Consider the following 16,685-nt stretch of genomic DNA (forward strand, 5'->3'; position numbering starts at 1 on the left):
GTTTCCATGTCGGTGCCTTGTTTGACTAGTGAAATAATGAGAAACGGATGAGGCTTCCTATTTCCATTTGGGCACCTGGTTTCCTGCTCAGGTTCATGGTTGCAGGCTGGAGGAGTAACTCACACGTGGTCAAGGAAAGCTTTGGACTGAGCATGTCTACTGATTCTCTGCCCTGCTAACCTGCATATAGCTGAACTTTCATACTCAACCCCATATAATCACACACTGATTGTTTTTTTCCCTCATTTTGTTTCTTACCTATTCTCAAATACCCAGAGAAGCTGAAATACCAATAAACCCCCCTTTCATGCATTTTTCAGGATTCTCAATGTAAAAAGAAAGGATTGAGCTCATCACATGGGCTCACCCAGTCTACCTCCCTGCCAGCACAGGGTTATTCCATACCAGCCATCTCCTAATGTTATTTCCAGACTAATTTTAATTTAGGACATTCCTGCTTTTCACTTCTCCCCATTCTAATTATGATCTCCCTATCTACCTGAAATAACCTCCATTTAAAAAAATAAAATAAAAATGAAGGGATGGTCTTAAAAAAACAACTACAAAGAAATCAATTCCTCATCCATTACCAGGTTTTTCTTTTGTTCTGGAGCCACGCGTGTAACCCGGTTAGACCTGTTCTCTTTGAATGCCGAGGACTGAGCTGGCCTTATGCAAACGCTCCCAACCTCATCTTGCTTGTTGTCCTTGCAGATCCAATCAAATGAACAGGAAATGACCTAAGGAATTCCCCTATTGGCTGCTTGAGTGTTCAGCAAAATGTTTTAAAATTAGTATCACATCCATTTATCTTCACTCCTGGGAGTCTTTAGTTGACATAACCTAGTACCTGTGCTTACCCAACCTACTGTTCTGTAGACAGTTTTCCCATTGCCTCAGTTCAGGATTTCCACTCCAGAATCTGCAGCTAAATGAGGTAAGGTGTTTGGGGTATTTATTTTTTTCTTAAATGCACTTCCTTCAAAATAACACCAGTGACAATAATTTAAAAAAGAAAAAAAAAAATCTGCTGGACTCCTGGTCACTATACCAAGCCTCTCCCTTCCCACTTTGGAGCAGCAGCTAAGGTCATTTATTCAAAAGGCTTTTTAATGTTGCAATAAAGATTTCTGCTTTCCTGGTTTGAACTTGTATTTTCTATTTAAGTGTTTCCGTTGTGTTTATGTTTGAATGGGGCCAGATCCTTAGAATCTTTTCTATTATGATGAATCTAATGATATTCCCGGTCCTAAATCTGCTACTTTTGTCAACAGAGTTGTCATCTGTTCAGTAAGACAAGGGGTGAAAAAGTGGACTTTCTCAATGCTATGGAGAGTCCCTATGTCACAGAACTGGGATACACTCCACAATGACCATGTTTCGGTTCATTTTAGTGATGAGGATGTTGATGGACGTGGTGTTCGTAACAAAAAACTCTAAAGTACATTTCTAATTTGGCTTGGTTTCAGCCTCAAGGCAATTTCTTGGCAGTTGTGTGGTGAAGGTTCTGCTGATCTTAGTTCTGTCTAAGCAAAAACTGTACAGAACCCAGCTCAGGCACTGGGTAGGTAAATATAGTGTGAGGCCCGCAGTGTTTTTACTTGTTTAATTTGTTTCTGTTCCAATGGTAATTTTATTTTAATAGAACCAGAACTGGCCCCTTAAGGTATAGACACAATTGTTAAGGTAGTTGTAGAAGAGAATGTGAAGAAAAAGTTGCTCCAAATCTGTGTTGATTTTGTAAAATATATGTACTAGACTTAGTGACAAATGTTTGCACTTCACCCCGTGAGACATTTTAGGCACATACTTGTGTGTATATTGTTATGGAGTTACTCAATTATATCAGTAATGTGCTTTTTGATTACTATCTAAAGGCATATGTTGTGTTTGCTTCTAAAGTACATTCAACTATCCTTTCTTTCCTACCTTTGCCATTTTTTAGAGCCAAACAACTATTAGAATTAAACAAGCTCATAATGACAGAAATGTACCTTGAGGTAAAAGTTTAATTTAGTAATTTTATTTATACTTGTCTCACTTGATGCCATGTTAAACAGATCTAACATGCACCAGTATTTCTTGCAATTTGTGAAAACTTCAGTAAAATTAAAAAATGCGCTCATTTAAGTTTTGCTTTGATAGGAAATTTGCAGCTTGTCATTTAAGCCACTTGCCTGACATCTATTTTGCGCTGTAAAAAATATCAGAGCTGGAAAATATAGCAGTTTTATATTTAATGAAAATGCAGAAACTAAAGAAAAAGGCTGCAATTAAAACTAGAAAAACAACAGGATTAAGGTGTTTCACTTACAAATATCACAGTGACAGTTTAATTCCTGCCCTGTACAATTTTCAAAACCAAGTGATTGTTGCAATAACAACATAAGACTTGCCAGACTTTTTCAGAGATAATTACGTGACTTCAAGGATAGCATATATATTTTAGAAAACTTCCAATCTTGAAAAAAGGGTCCAGAAGTCCAGTGATGGAAGTTCCCCAAAATGTTTTTAAGTGCCCCAGCAATTAAATACCATTCTTCTAAAAATATTTAATCTCATTTTCAGTCTGACATGGTCTTGCTTTAACATTCAGCCACCTGATTTTGTTGTCTTTTGATGGTTATTGGGAAGTTCCCCTGGGTAGGAAATTTCTGTTCCTTGTGTAGTTAGCTGGGGGCAAATCCTTTCTTAGCCTAGTCTCTGATAATTGTGGTAGTCTGAGCTCCAAAGCCTGTTCCTTTTCATCGAGAAACTTGTAGTACAGTGAAGGATCTTAACCTGTTTCACTGTAAACTTTTCCATCCTTTAATCACTTCAATTCTCTCCTCTAATTTTTCAACATTAGCTATGAAATTTCGCTGTCAGGATGGATCAGAGTCTGTAGAGTGCCAAACAGAGATATTATGAGTCAATATACTGGGAATTCCAGTTCAGGGGTTTATGAAGTGTGCCCAAGGCTTTCTTAGAGCAACCATCCTCCAGACACCCTTATCCCCCTTGAGCACTGGTCCTGTATGCAGAGACTAGGTTATCATTAGCCGAGTCAATGTTCCCTTGCATTTAGCATTTCTATTTTTTTTCTCCTCCAAGCGTCGCTTGTAAAGCCTATAACAATCATCAAAATACTTATTTTCCCCAAGTCCTGATAATAAAGGCTCTCATATCCAATCAGAATATCTCTTTGCTTGCCCCAGCACAAGTTAGGTCGCACTTCACAGCCACCTATAGAGTGAGAACCATATATTTACCCCAGTTGTGGTGAGATCAGGTAGCAGAATGTGGTCTGTTTTACATTATCTTCTTGTCACCTGAGAGAATATGCTGTGGTATTGCCACAGTAATTTCTTATTACTTTAGATATTCTCGGGGTGTTGGGGGTTATCAGCAGTGGTGGAAACAGACAATAGGACAATTGGAGAAGTGAAAAATTAAATAATTTGGCTCCCACTCAACTTCCTTAATTTTTTTTCATTCCCAATGAATTTTCCTGTTAACATCTGTACTTGCTCTGTCTGGGAAGTGCAAGGTAGCAAGCAGCAGTGGAAAGAGATCAAATTAAAGAAATAATCATCCAGAAACACAGATGGAGAGAGATTAGAGAAGAAAAAGAAGGATTTCTGTATGTGCGTCTGTGTTCAGGCAGCAGTGATATGTGAAGTCTGTTGCGTGTCCCACAGTAATTTGCACCAAACTCCCCTGTGAGGATGGAATTCTACACCTGCTGGAGAAGTGTGTATTTATGTACAATTCTCACAGAAAAGGATTAATGATTTTATTGACTCAGCAAACTCAGAGAACTGCCCACGAGCCATGACACCTTTCCAGAATCAGCTCTTAGCTTTCCTTCCTTGTTCGCCCCTTCCATGCTTTTTATAAATATGTTTAACTTAGTGACAAGACCAAGCCAGGAAAACTTCTTGCTGACCGTAATGTAGCCTGGATCTGTGCTGTGGAGTCTACAGTCACATGCTTTCTGTTGCTATTATCTTGTTCAGATTCAATCCTCACTAAATTGTCTGACCTCTTTTTGGAATACTGTGAATACCATCTCTGTGAACTGGGGCAATGACCTACTGGTTGGAAAGTGGGTGCTCCAGGACAGACCTGTCTGGCTTAAAAATTCGTCAGTGTGCTGAGATCAAGACACAGATAGAGATGAATGACCCTTTCTTAATCTGAGGGCAATGTGCCCACCCTTTTTAGGATTTTCTGGTCTTACAGGGCTCTCTTTCTCATCAGCCTTCCTACAACTGTAAAGTAGGTCTTCTTGCTGGGGTATAGGCATTCCTGCAACAAGCAGCGCATAAAAAGAAAACGGCCACAAACTTAGTTGTCATTTGTCATTACTAATGACGCACAATATTAGGATGTGGTAGAACGAAATGTAAAGGTTTTTTTTTTCCCCCAATGTCTACAAGGAAATGAACAGAAACACTATTTTTGCAGCTAGCATAGTTTGCGATATCTAATGAAGTAAAGTGACTGTCCCATCTCACAGCTTCACTGCTACTGAATTTCAGCCATAAGCTCATGGAATTTTCTTCCTAATAATAAGCTCCTTGTGAGCATTGGTGAAGTTCAACACCATCTTCAGCAAAGCGCTCTGGCTTCAGCCGCTCAGCCAGTGTCCAAGGGCACTTCAAGATCTCTAACCACAAGTGGCTGCATCTCTCCCTCACTGTCCCTGCCTCAGCACACTCTGCAGCCTACATGTGTTATGGTCTCTGATGATCCCAGGAAGTATTTCAGTAAATGTTCAAGAAAAGGGTACATTGTAGACTTGGTAACCGTGAAACTCACAAGAGACACTGCTGATCGAAAGGCTAAGCAAAGAAGGATTTGTTCTCACAGGTGGTATACAAAAAAGTAAGGATTTATTTTTGTTTTTGAGGAAGTCATCAGGAGTCTTAGTATGAGAGCTCCTTTGGGCTCCACTGGGGATGCAGTTTGCACCAAATCCCTCATGAATGCCTAGAATACTTGGGGCGTTTGTTGGTCATTGGTCTACAGACAGGTGAGAATGAGTAAACATGGAGTCATGTAGCCAGTGGAGCAATCGACTGCCATTTGGCATTTTGCATGTCTCCTTCTGAGGAACAGCCCTCAAAGGCTGCCTTTCCAAAAGCTGACATTGCACATGGTTATCATTACCTATTCCTCTGCTGATCTTGTGAAATGTGCTTCACAGGAAAGAGTATGAGATCTAGTAGACAGAACAGCCAACTGGAGCTGGTTAATCACTGGTTATAGACCAAATAGATGGAGTAATAAAAGAGAATTGCTTTGTGGTGGTGGGAAAAAAGTAATTTTACCTAAGGGAGCTACAAAAACATGGAATAAAAGGTCCTGCCTATTATGGAGGAAGGATACAGACATAAATATTTGAGATATTTTCTCAACTCACAATCAGATGTAGCCAGAACAGTCTCCTGAGCCCTTGTAAGTCTGTAAGGATTAAGCAACTATGGATAAAAATGCATTCTATTGCCTAAATTAGTAGTGCCATCACAAGAAGAATTGGTTTTGTTTTTGAAAAGCATTCCAGGTTTTCTTTAATTTAGCAGTGAGCAGTTAACTAATTTATGTTGCTGTATAGTTAAAGAACCCTTGAAAAACTGCCCAAGATGCTATGGTCAGGAATCAGACTATGTCCATGATATAGTGATTACCCTCAAACTTTCTTAATGATTTTTACTGCAACATGTAATTATTATTACACAATAGTTTAAAAGCTTGCATCTTGATGATGCACTTTCAAAGTATGCTTGGTTAAGCAATTGTCTCATAGATTGGAGGGGCTTTATCAGGGAGTCAATTTCTGACACACTCAAGGGTGCTGTTCTCATCTCTTTTGCAGTGAGATCTAACACAGTACTCACATAAAAGACTTAATATTCCCAGGCACCTGCCCTGACAGAGGAAGATGAAAAAGTTTTAGAAGACTGAATTAATAGGTGATTAGATGAGTAAGATATCCTTATAGACTTATCAAAATTGGAATGTACAAAATGAAATAGATGCAGTTTTTCCTACATTTAGTGACTTGCAGATATCCTTACCCTCTCTGAGACTTTTAATGATGGAGCTGTAATACTTTGTAACAACAGGTAGAAACTTACTTTCCATCTTTAAAATCTTAAATATATTTGGACGAGAGTCAGTCCTGTAAATTTCTTTGTTTGCCTGTTGCTGATTCCAACAGTCATAACAAACACCTTGCTCCAAGAACATGGTATTATATAGATTAATTTAGGCTGGAAAAGATCTCTAAGATCAGTGAGTCCAACCACTAACTCAGCGCTGCTGAGTCTACCACTAAACCAAGTCCCTAAGTGCCATATCTATGTGTATTTTAAATGTCTCCAGGTGTGGAGACCCTGCCACTTCCCTGGGCAGCCTGTTCTAATGCCTGCTAACCTTTTTGGTGAAGAAATGTTTCCTAATACTCAGTTAAAACTCCCCTGGTGTAACTGGAGACCATGTTCTCTCATACTGTCGCTTGTCACCTGAGAAAAGAGACTGAAACCCAGACTCCTTTCAGGTAGTTGTGGGGAGTGATAAAGTCTCCTCTGACCCTTTTTTCCTCCAGGCTGAAAACCCCAATTCCCTCAAATGCTCCTCCTAAGACTCGCAAATCCCTTCTCTCCCGCACAGGCTTTTTTTCTGTAACTTTTAAAAGAGGAATTAAAATATCTTTTTCCCAATTCCATCCAATTCTGTTTTCTAATCTGCATCACTCCTTGATTTAAAAATCCTTTAAAATGCACAGCTGTTGGTATTTGGCATGTCTGTTGTGTCGATAGGTATAAGTGAGCAGCTGGCATTGTCTTGTAGAGAGAGAGGGGCTGTTCATGCCAGGAGTCCTAGACAGAGCTGCTTTCCACTTCCATGCCTGCAGGTTTTGCCCTGTGCTGCTTTTTTTGCAGGAACAAATGCGTGGCCTGAGAGCTAGGGTGCCCAGGGCTGCCCGTCCCCAAACTGTAGACTATAAGCAGCAGATCAAAGCATCAGCCTTTCTTATGCTGTAAAACATCTTCAATCTTTAAAAATATAATGAAGATTTAATCATTAAAGACAAAAAGAAAAGAAGAAAAAACTCCCCAGCACCCGCAAATAGCTGTTATAAGGATCTCTGAATCAGAACATTGTTAAAATAGGTATAATTCCATGGTAAAAAAATCTACTTTTGAGCAAAATAGTTGCTTGAAATAGTCTGGAAATATTTTCATTGATTTTTTTTGAGGAAATCTTTTCCAGTTGCATTGATGACTGAGATACACAGCAGTACAGGTGAGCAAAAAGAATTGGAGGAACTTCTTTTTCTGATTTCTGACTCCTCCAGCCTCCCTACCAGAGACCAGCTATATACTCTGCAGTCACTGTAAGACCCGGCATTCTTGTGCCACAGATAGATACTTTAAGATGATATTTTACTCTGTTTTACAGGATTATGTTGTTTTGAGGAAAAATTACTTGCCCTGATTAATCAGTCTGACTAATTAAAGGCAAAAAAATAGAGAGGGAGAAAAAGGAAATAAAAATTAAAAAAAGAAAAGTAAAAGAAATAATCAGGAAGATGAAGAATATAGGTATTCAGTGAAAAAGAATGAACAGGATGACAAACTTCACATCCTAGCTTGGTTTTGAGGCTGATTGCATTTCAGGATTAGTGTGGTTGGGCTCTGCAGAGGGTTCCCTGGTCACCATGTGCACAACAGCCATGTTAGGTGAGTTTATTGCTCCCAGCGCAGCTGCCCTGGGGTGATTTTACTGCCTGTGTACCTCAGTTTTATGCTTCACATTTCTGTCTTTCACAAACAATTCCACATAACAGAGTTGCACATTTGATGCTTGAACAACTTGAATATATGTTTACATGTTGGTTGATTCCCTGTTGCTAGGGAACTTTTTTTTTTTTTAATTCCTTTCTTTCATTGTGATTAAAAGAGAAAAAAAAATAACCCAAAACCCAACCAACAAAAAAAATTCTAAATAACACAAGCTAACAAAATCCAACCAACCAACCAAAAACCCCAAACAAACAAACAAACAAACAAACAAAAAGAAAGGAAGGAAGAGCCCCTGTAGAAATAGCCACAGTTCCACAGAACAGAAATTTTGAATTTCAGCCAGCTTTGCTTAGGAATTCCTAGCTCATTTTCAGGATCATACATAGGTCAAGGGCAGCTTTTTGATTTAATACTTCAAGTGTAGGTTTAATTGTTTGGCTAAGTTATCATTCAAATCTCTACTAGTCATATAATAGCCGTGATGCGTAGAAGAATCTTGTTTTCAGTCTGAACAGGTCTCTTTTTTTTTCCTTGAGAATTCTTTCTCTTGTTGAATACCTTCTCTCTGCCCTCAAAAAAACCACATTCAACCTAACTCATCTGCATGTTGAAAGATTTCCCAGAGACATGATGCAATGGATAGCAATGGAGCTTTAGCTGGAAGATATGAGTTGGACCGATTTCTCCATTGACTTGTTACGTGTCTTAAGTGAATAATTCCAGCTCAGTGTCTCAGTTTTCCGATTTGTAATGTGGATGCACTGCTGGTTCCTTCCTTCATTTCTATGTTTTGTGCTATTTACTGCCTTTGCTGTGTGTGTGGACTCTTCTTTTTCTGCTCTTCGGTTGTCAGTGTTTCAGTTCTTCCATCACCATAGAGGCTATTAGAGTAGATGAGCCCTGCAGGCTTAATTTTCAGAAGAACTTAAAAGTAGCTCAGTTCCCAGCTGAGTACCTACTTCTCATGGACTCAATGTTGGTTTTTTTTTTTTCCTGTGAAATAGTAAATTAAGAGATGGAGTGTGTGTGGGTTCATATGGGAAAGCAAACCCTCCCAGTCTTTCAGGTTTTGTCTCTCAAGAAAGTTACTTTACTATTTACACTTAATTTGCTGCTTTTTCCTAGTAATTTTTGAACCACCGTGTCTTACCTGCTTTTTCTTTGTGTATTTTAGCATGATACTTCTGACTTTAGTCCTAGAACAGAGCGTTGCTTTGACTGGTTCCATTGATGGATAAGAATAGTATTGAGCTTTTTCCTGACACCAGGTTATTCTGTAGCAAAGGACAGTTTGTGAAACAGGAGAGAGTTCACGTAAGAATTGAAAGAGCACATTTGTACAAAACCCAGTGGGAAAAACTCTACCGTCAAACCAGCCCTGGCTGTTGAGGCAGATGCCTGGCTTTGCTTTTTTTGTTTATATTCCAACAAATCAAAGCTGACCTGTGTTGTTATCGGAGTAGAGCAGCAGGTGCAAAAAAATAACTCTGCTGCCAACTCAAACGAAAGGGTAAGACTAATACCCTCTGGGAGGTATTGAAGAGATAACAGAGAGCCATGCCAGCAACTGAATTAACGGCTCTATTTACGGTGGGTTTTACTTAATAACCTGCTCCCAACACTGACACATAAATACTCCATTGTATTGTTTAACGCAACCACTGGAGAAATCAATGGAAACAGGATGGGCAGCTCTTGCTGTGCCAGGTGAGAAGGAGCGACGCCACGGAAGCGTTGCTCTTCTAACCACAGGCAGGAGGGAGACAAGGAAGGTGGGAAGGTCTTCTTGGCTTTTACAGAGGTGGGGAGACATTGTTTCCCACAACTTCTTGACTTAGCTGTAGAAAGTGGCTACAGAGCAAGGAAGCCTCATTCCCCTATTTTCTGTTTGCTTTAATGAAGGCAGTGAGCATAAACAGGTGGTGGCATATATGTAAATTACTGTCCCAGTGACCTGTGGCTCTGGGAGGCTCACAATCCTGGGAGCAAGGGGAAGCGAGCCTGCTGCTACACCAGCGGTACAGCAGATAGCCCTTGTGTGGCCACTGGAGTGGGATGCCAGGGAAGTGGTCTTGCAATCTCTTCTCTCAACAAATACAATATGAAGAAACCACATGGATACAGCTGGGCTCCAAGTAAATGTTTACTAAAAACACAGGAATGTGAAAGACTGCATGGTAGCAAAAGTAATGGTCGGACAGCAGCTTTTGAGACGGTGTCGGTGGGTCCCACTGGGCTGTTTCAGTGATAGCCACCCACGTGGGGACAATTTCCTTTGCAGGCAGAGATTCACATTGGGATACTTGGTAGTCTGGGGAGGAATGCAGGGCAAGCAGGCATCCTGGATGGAGCTATCCCATAGGTGGGATCAGCGAGTCCCAGCTTGGTGTGAGGGTATGTGGTAGAGGATTTAGTAGCGAAATAAACCCTCTCTGTCAGCCCTGCAGAATGACTCTTCCCGCCGCGAACCCTGCATTAGCTCTGCTACATCTCCTCTTTGAAATATGCTTTTCCTATCTCCTCAGCAAAAAAGTGTGATCATATTGTGGTTAGTCAGGCAGGGGGTTGTAACATGGTATAAATACTTCTATCAACTGGGCTGGATCCCCAGAAAGCTGCATAGTTTAGCATAAAATTCTTTGTGCCTAATTTCCAGCTTCTCTGTTAATTTGTGCTGCAGCCCTCACATATTTAATGAGGAAGCACAATCAGTTTGTTGATTGAATTAATCAATTAATGTAAAAGGTAGTAGTCCAATGGAAAATTTGCACATTCCCCAGGGCACCTTGCTGTTTTGGGCCTCCATCCCAAATTCTTTATTCTTTTTGCTTCTTGTTCAGAAACCAGCCCTAAAGAGGAACCTTGCAGTTTCCAGGTATATGCCCGTTATTAAAACAAAACATATGAAACAGAGTTTACAAAAAGGAAAAGAGAAAAAACACAATTGCCTTTTTTTTTTTTTTAAGTAGGCAAATTAGTGGTTGTTACTGTTGAAAACCAGACAAAAGTCCCATAACAAAAGAGAAGTGTTGGTGGTGATAGTGGTTAAAGTGAACTTCCACATGAAATACTGGCTCCTGCTGCAGCATATATCTGAGTGGCTGTTATGTCAGCACCGAGTCAGCATCTAATGAGAGCCAAACATGAATACAAACACAATTATTACTGTTATTATTGTCATTATTCACTAACAACTGAACAGTCACACAAGCTATATTAGCAGTATGGAAAACATTTCCCTCAATATGCTGTTAGTCTTTAAAGCAATGCAAAGAGAAGCTGTCGTGGAAGGTAGAGGGAAGTGGTTGGGGAACCAGAGCCAAGGGAGAAGGAGAAGGTGTTAGAACATGATGGTAATATTTTGTTAGCTGATGAGGTTCATGTGTAATTATAGACGTGTGGCTTGTCAAGTTACAGGGCCATCTAGAGTGCTTTTTGGCCATTTGTATATTTAGTGTATTGTAAGCAAAAGAAAGGTGTTTAGCAAAAGGAGATTAGGGAGATGAGCTGGCTCCTGGTTAGAGGAAGGATGTACCAGAGAGATAGGAAGGACATGAAAGGAGGTGTGGAGTTGTTCCATGAGGTGTGGTATTAAGTGCTGAAAGAAGAATAAAGAGCAAAGGCAGTTTTTCCCATTATTGTGTTTCCAAGACTCTGTATCCCTGAGGCTAGCCTGATGAATCAATGGCAAATGACTTCTAAATATTCAGGAAAAAGGTTTGACCCAAATTATCATGAACTTGCTGAGGTGGTGCAGACAGAGAGTAATGAAAGCATTGCTATTTACCAGTCAAAGCCAACTCTGAAAAATAAAAAAGAAAATAGTCCACTTATTTTTGGCCAGTTTTTAGTGAATCTATCTACTTGTTCCAAACATTCTAAGAATACATTACTGCAAATATAATCCAAATATCTATCACAAGAAATAAATTTTTTCTTGACTCACTTTTGTATCAGTTCTATGATAGCTATTTCACTAATATTACATGGATCTGTGCACAGAACTTTGGCAAAAAGGAGGATGAGGTTTTTGACAGTAAAATAAATGATGATATTATTCTTTTCATGTTCAAAAACTAATGGTGTGGCAAGAAGGTGCACATCTAGCCTGTGATGTGACGGGAAAGTATGGATATGAAACACCAGATCCTTGTGAAGTGGTGGGTTGCATTTTGCTGTTTTCTCTGCTAAAGTAACATGACAATGGGGAAAATTTGAAGTACAAGCCCTTGGTAGTTAACACTGTCAGACACATCTATGCCTTGAGGATTCTCTGTTCACAATCTGCCTTCTGTTTGTTTCTGATTTAGAAAAACAAACAAACAAAAAAACCTCCTCTTAAAATTCTTCCTTTTATTTTCATTTTACTAATGAGTACCTTGAAAATTGAAGTCAGTTCATATGAAGATTATTGGGGAAAAAAAGGGGTCAGAGAAAAACAACCTATGAAACTTTGCATATCATCAAGTAATTTTTTTTCCTGGCATTCATAAAGTGAACTTTGTTCTCTCTCAGAAAGGAAACTGAACTATGGTTTTGTCTTTAAATTACATCGTTAAAAGAGAGATAAGAACCAAACCCAAACCCTGGAGCAGAGGGATAGCTCAGATACAGATCTAGATCCTAACTTTTCTACCCAAGGTTCTCTTTAGTTAAAATATATATGCAAGATTTTGAAGCATCCATGCGAACATGTTTAAACAACCACCACATATCTCTCACAAAAGTTGCCTTGTAGTGCATCATGAAAATAAGATCTTTAGTAATAAAATATTCCAATCAAGCTTTATTTGATTTTGTTTATCACGATCCTATCTGTAATGTAGGTATATGTTAAACATTCCTTTCCTATTCATCTTCTTTTTTCTGGTCTTTCAGTTTACCTTCATGTATACATTTAATGTACAAGGTTCAAAGAAAACAAAAGAATAAACCAAAGTCTTCCTTTCCAAAAGCCCACAACAGTAAATGATCAAGGTCTCAATATAGTCTCTGAAAGCTCACTGAGAGCTCACCAGTTTTGCACATGTAAAGGTGGGTTTATGCATATGAACCACAGCTCTGTACTCCAAAAATACGTAAGCACAGAATCGTGCACTTCAAAGAGTTGTAGTAGGAAATAAGACTAGCCCCAATAACCCAAACCAGAATCCTGAAGACTAAAAATTTTGGACATTATTTAGTAAAGATTCTTATAAAAATGATTCCTTGAACTTTATAGTCATAATGTGATTCAGTAACCAGATTTTGTTACTATGGCCCAAAGGCACGTGAGATGGACTAAAAATGAAATGCATCAAATGCTCGGTATGTTTTACAACAAATACTGAGTGTGATCAGAGTGTTTCTTCATATGAACTTTCTTCAAAGCTTTCTAAGACTTTTTCAGTTCTCTTAGTGGTGAGTCTTGAGGTTATCATCAAACAGGTCAAGCTGCATAGACTGTCACGTGAATGGTACCTTGCAGGCCACAGCCGAGTGGTCCAAAGCTGAGCTTTTTGCTGTGAAACAGATGCCTGTGCGTAAGCCTGCAGATGAGTTGTTTCTTTTGAGGCTTCTCTCTGCTCTATAGGCACTACAGGTATGGAAACAAGAAAGTGTGTGCTAGCTACAACTGAATCTACGTAGCCAGAAGAGATGCTAACACACTGCAGAAAAGGTCACATCTGAAAGTGAGCCACGGCAAGGATGATGATACCTTATGTGGGAGTCTGGCACAGATACCAGGCATGAACCTGAGACCTTTGCAAATAAGACAGATAAAGATCACAGGGCAATCTTTGGGTCAGCCATGGCTGTATGTATAGACACACTGGCTCAGACTAGGACCCTGGAGCCCTGGTAGTAATGCACATTAAATGAAAGAGAATAAAAAAAACCCCATAACAGAAGACCCAAAGCTCACAGTAACATGCAAACAGGCTTTCAACATTCATATATTCAGTTTGTGCCTGCCCTTACCACCACTGGGGATGTAAAATAGCTGGTTGGAATGCAAAGCAGCTAATTGATCATATACATTACAAGTACAAGGCATTTACGTTTCTGAAGCAGCCGTATGTGTAAAACAAGTCCACGTGCTATGTCCTACATGTCCTTTGTGATGTCTTGAAAACTTTGCCCATTTAGTAGTCTTTTGATTTTTCAAAAAAAGGATTAAAAATCCAGATTTTCTTACTCTTCATTTGCAATCATCACTTGGTATTATTTATTTTAGATCACTGTGTAAGTCTTTGACTGTTATCCAAGATGCAGTAATGATCTAAAATATTTAACATACTCTGTAGATACTTGTTCCATAAACTCCAAGCCCTGAAAAGCAGGGATTGTGTCTTCACTGTGTACATAACACACTTCAAAGAAAATAGGCCCAGGTGAAATCTACATTTGAAGTTCAGCCATGATGGTAAAAGGGGAAAAATGGGGAAGAATCCCATAGGTAAATATGCCAAAAGAGATCCACCCTTTTGGACACGCCAGGAGGAGCTGCACTGAGCTTGTCTCAGCTAGAAGTCACTCTTAGACTTTGCATAGCTTACAGGTGGAGTCATGGCTTAGTAGTTTCAGTCTGTTTTGCCCTAGACATTGTTGTTGTGTTTTGTGCAGAGTGCGTGGCTTTACCAGTGGGAGGGCTGGGGGGCCCCTTCCCCTGTGGATCCCTTTCTCTTATGAGCTCCCCTTCCATTCCCCCTTAATTCACTTCAGAATTGTGTCCATGAGCAATTATACAAATTGATATCAGAACAATCACTCTGGTTGTACTACTTCAGGGTTCAATCACTTTCTCTGTACCCCTTATTCACCTTTCCTGTGTTTGGAATTTTTATGTCATTTAATATAAGCTGTTCTCAAAAGATTCTGGTTCAAAGAAAGGAGAAACTCTTTATATGGTTGTTAAGATTCATTGTGTTGAATGTGGAAATGGGGATCAGAGTAATTTATTTTCAGAGCACACCTGTAGTGCAATAAAATAATTCACATAGAGTGCACTATACAGTGTTCAAGGTTCAAGGATTCGTAAATATGTTTTTCTGTAATGCTGGATTTGCACCACAGGCAGGCCATGGCTCCTTGCTCTTTCCATTACTGCTGTTTACTCAGAGTGGTCAGGTGGCCATGGAAGAGAAGAAGAGCAGAGCAAATGACCTGCTTCTACTGCCAACTTGCTGGGTTGTGGCTCAGCCAAAGCTCCTTCAGACTCCAGTGAGAGCTTTTACTAAGAGACACCTTCAAGGTTTCATCTTAAAATACCACCTGATATAATGAATGTTGGTGAAAGATTTTTTTTTTAATGCATTAATCCCTTCTAATAGGACTCTCTCTAGAAGGAATTTTGCTGAACACCAGTGCACAACTGTATCTAACTGTGCTGGCTGAGTAGAGTGTTATTTGCGTAGTGTTGTAACTCTTCAGGGGAACAGAATGGGATTGTGTGTACAGACACCTGCCACACAGACATAGACATGTATGTGTGTATGTCTATAAAAATACATGTGATTATATACTGAAATGATATTTCATCCATGCTTTCATTTATAATGTACCATGACATAGTAGAGGGAAAGATCTCAAGGGTTTTTTTACTTTATTTTCCAAAGTATCAGCTCAGCTAGAATCCCTTTTAATACAGTTTCCAGAGGAAATGAAGCTTTTGTGGTAATTCTGTGTTTTGGCTTTTACGTATGGCCTGTAACAATCTTTGAATTTCATCACCAATTTTAATTAAATTTGATATGGGGGTAGAAGTCCCAGAGATATGAAGTTTTTACAAGATTAATGAAAACTGGCTGCCAAGTACAGAAGGAAAATCCATTAATACTCGATCTGAAAGAAAGAGTGACGCTTGAGCTCACTGCTTTGAGACAATGAGATATTATGAATGCCCCAACCGTGGGAAAAACTTCAATCAGCACTCACATCTTACTAGACACTAGAGAATCCAACCACAAGATACACATTCATAGGAAACCAGTCTTCATTAGTTCCACAAGTCACTTTGATACATGGAATATAATTAAAAGAAAACTGAACATCTTCTGTGTCCTTCCCCTTGAGGTTTCACACCCTGTAACCAGGTTTGTCTGTATGCCGGGGAGATTTGAGCATTTGGCTCTGGACTAATGAGGAACACGCTGCTTCCAATATCCTGACTCAAAATCTTTTCAAGTATGGGATGAACCACCGCTATAAGCATAAAACTTCCATGAATTTTTAGCAAAGAAAGGCATATACAGGATGACATAAAGAAAATCCCATAAAGAAAATATTGCTGAGCATAGTGCTGTATGCTTCCAAGCAAAGGTGTGGAAGTTGTTAGTAGGACTTTATAATCCTCCTGAACAAAGTGCTAGAATGATTTCCAAAGAAGGAACACCCTTGCATTAAGATAAAGGAGGTGACCTGAAAATTTTCCAGACACCAAAAAACCTGTTCCTTCAGTAATACGCAGAACTTTGGCAAAGTTTAGGTTAAAGCTAAATCCAGTCCTCCTGTGATTAATGTCATATTGTAAATTCTCCTTTTTAGGCACAATTGTTCCTACAGGTGATACTAGAAATTAATTAAGTTATTGAGGTTGAGATAATTTATTTAGCTTCCAAAACTGGAATGATTGATTAATTAAATTGTAAAGCAAGTTCCATGGACATTATTTGAAAATAATATTAATGTTGTTCAGCGATACGGTAAAGAACAACTGTCTGCTAGACTGCGACAGGGAGAGGACATTTTAAAGGAAAATAACTAAAGTCTATAACTCAGGAAGAGGCTGTCAGAGTTCTTTTCAGATCTTTAATGTGCATTGGTTTTAGTTACTGCTGGCTGGAAAAACTGTGCAAGACACATGACTTGGTTTATTTAACTGTCCATAGCTTTAGTTGCTTGAGTAAAAGT

General features: G+C 39.2%; 1 protein-coding gene across 1 annotated transcript in view; it reads left to right on the forward strand.

The window, feature by feature from the left end:
* Positions 1 to 804: 804 nt before the first annotated feature.
* The window catches only part of EHF (ETS homologous factor), a 34,264-nt gene continuing 18,383 nt past the window's right edge, over positions 805 to 16,685 (forward strand). The window contains exon 1 of the mRNA XM_038139034.1: positions 805 to 937. The gene's annotated coding sequence lies outside the window, so the exon portion shown is untranslated. The remainder of the gene's footprint in view (positions 938 to 16,685) is intronic.

This window comes from Motacilla alba, chromosome 5, assembly GCF_015832195.1.
Source record: "Motacilla alba alba isolate MOTALB_02 chromosome 5, Motacilla_alba_V1.0_pri, whole genome shotgun sequence".
NCBI classification, from domain to species: Eukaryota; Metazoa; Chordata; class Aves; order Passeriformes; family Motacillidae; genus Motacilla; species Motacilla alba.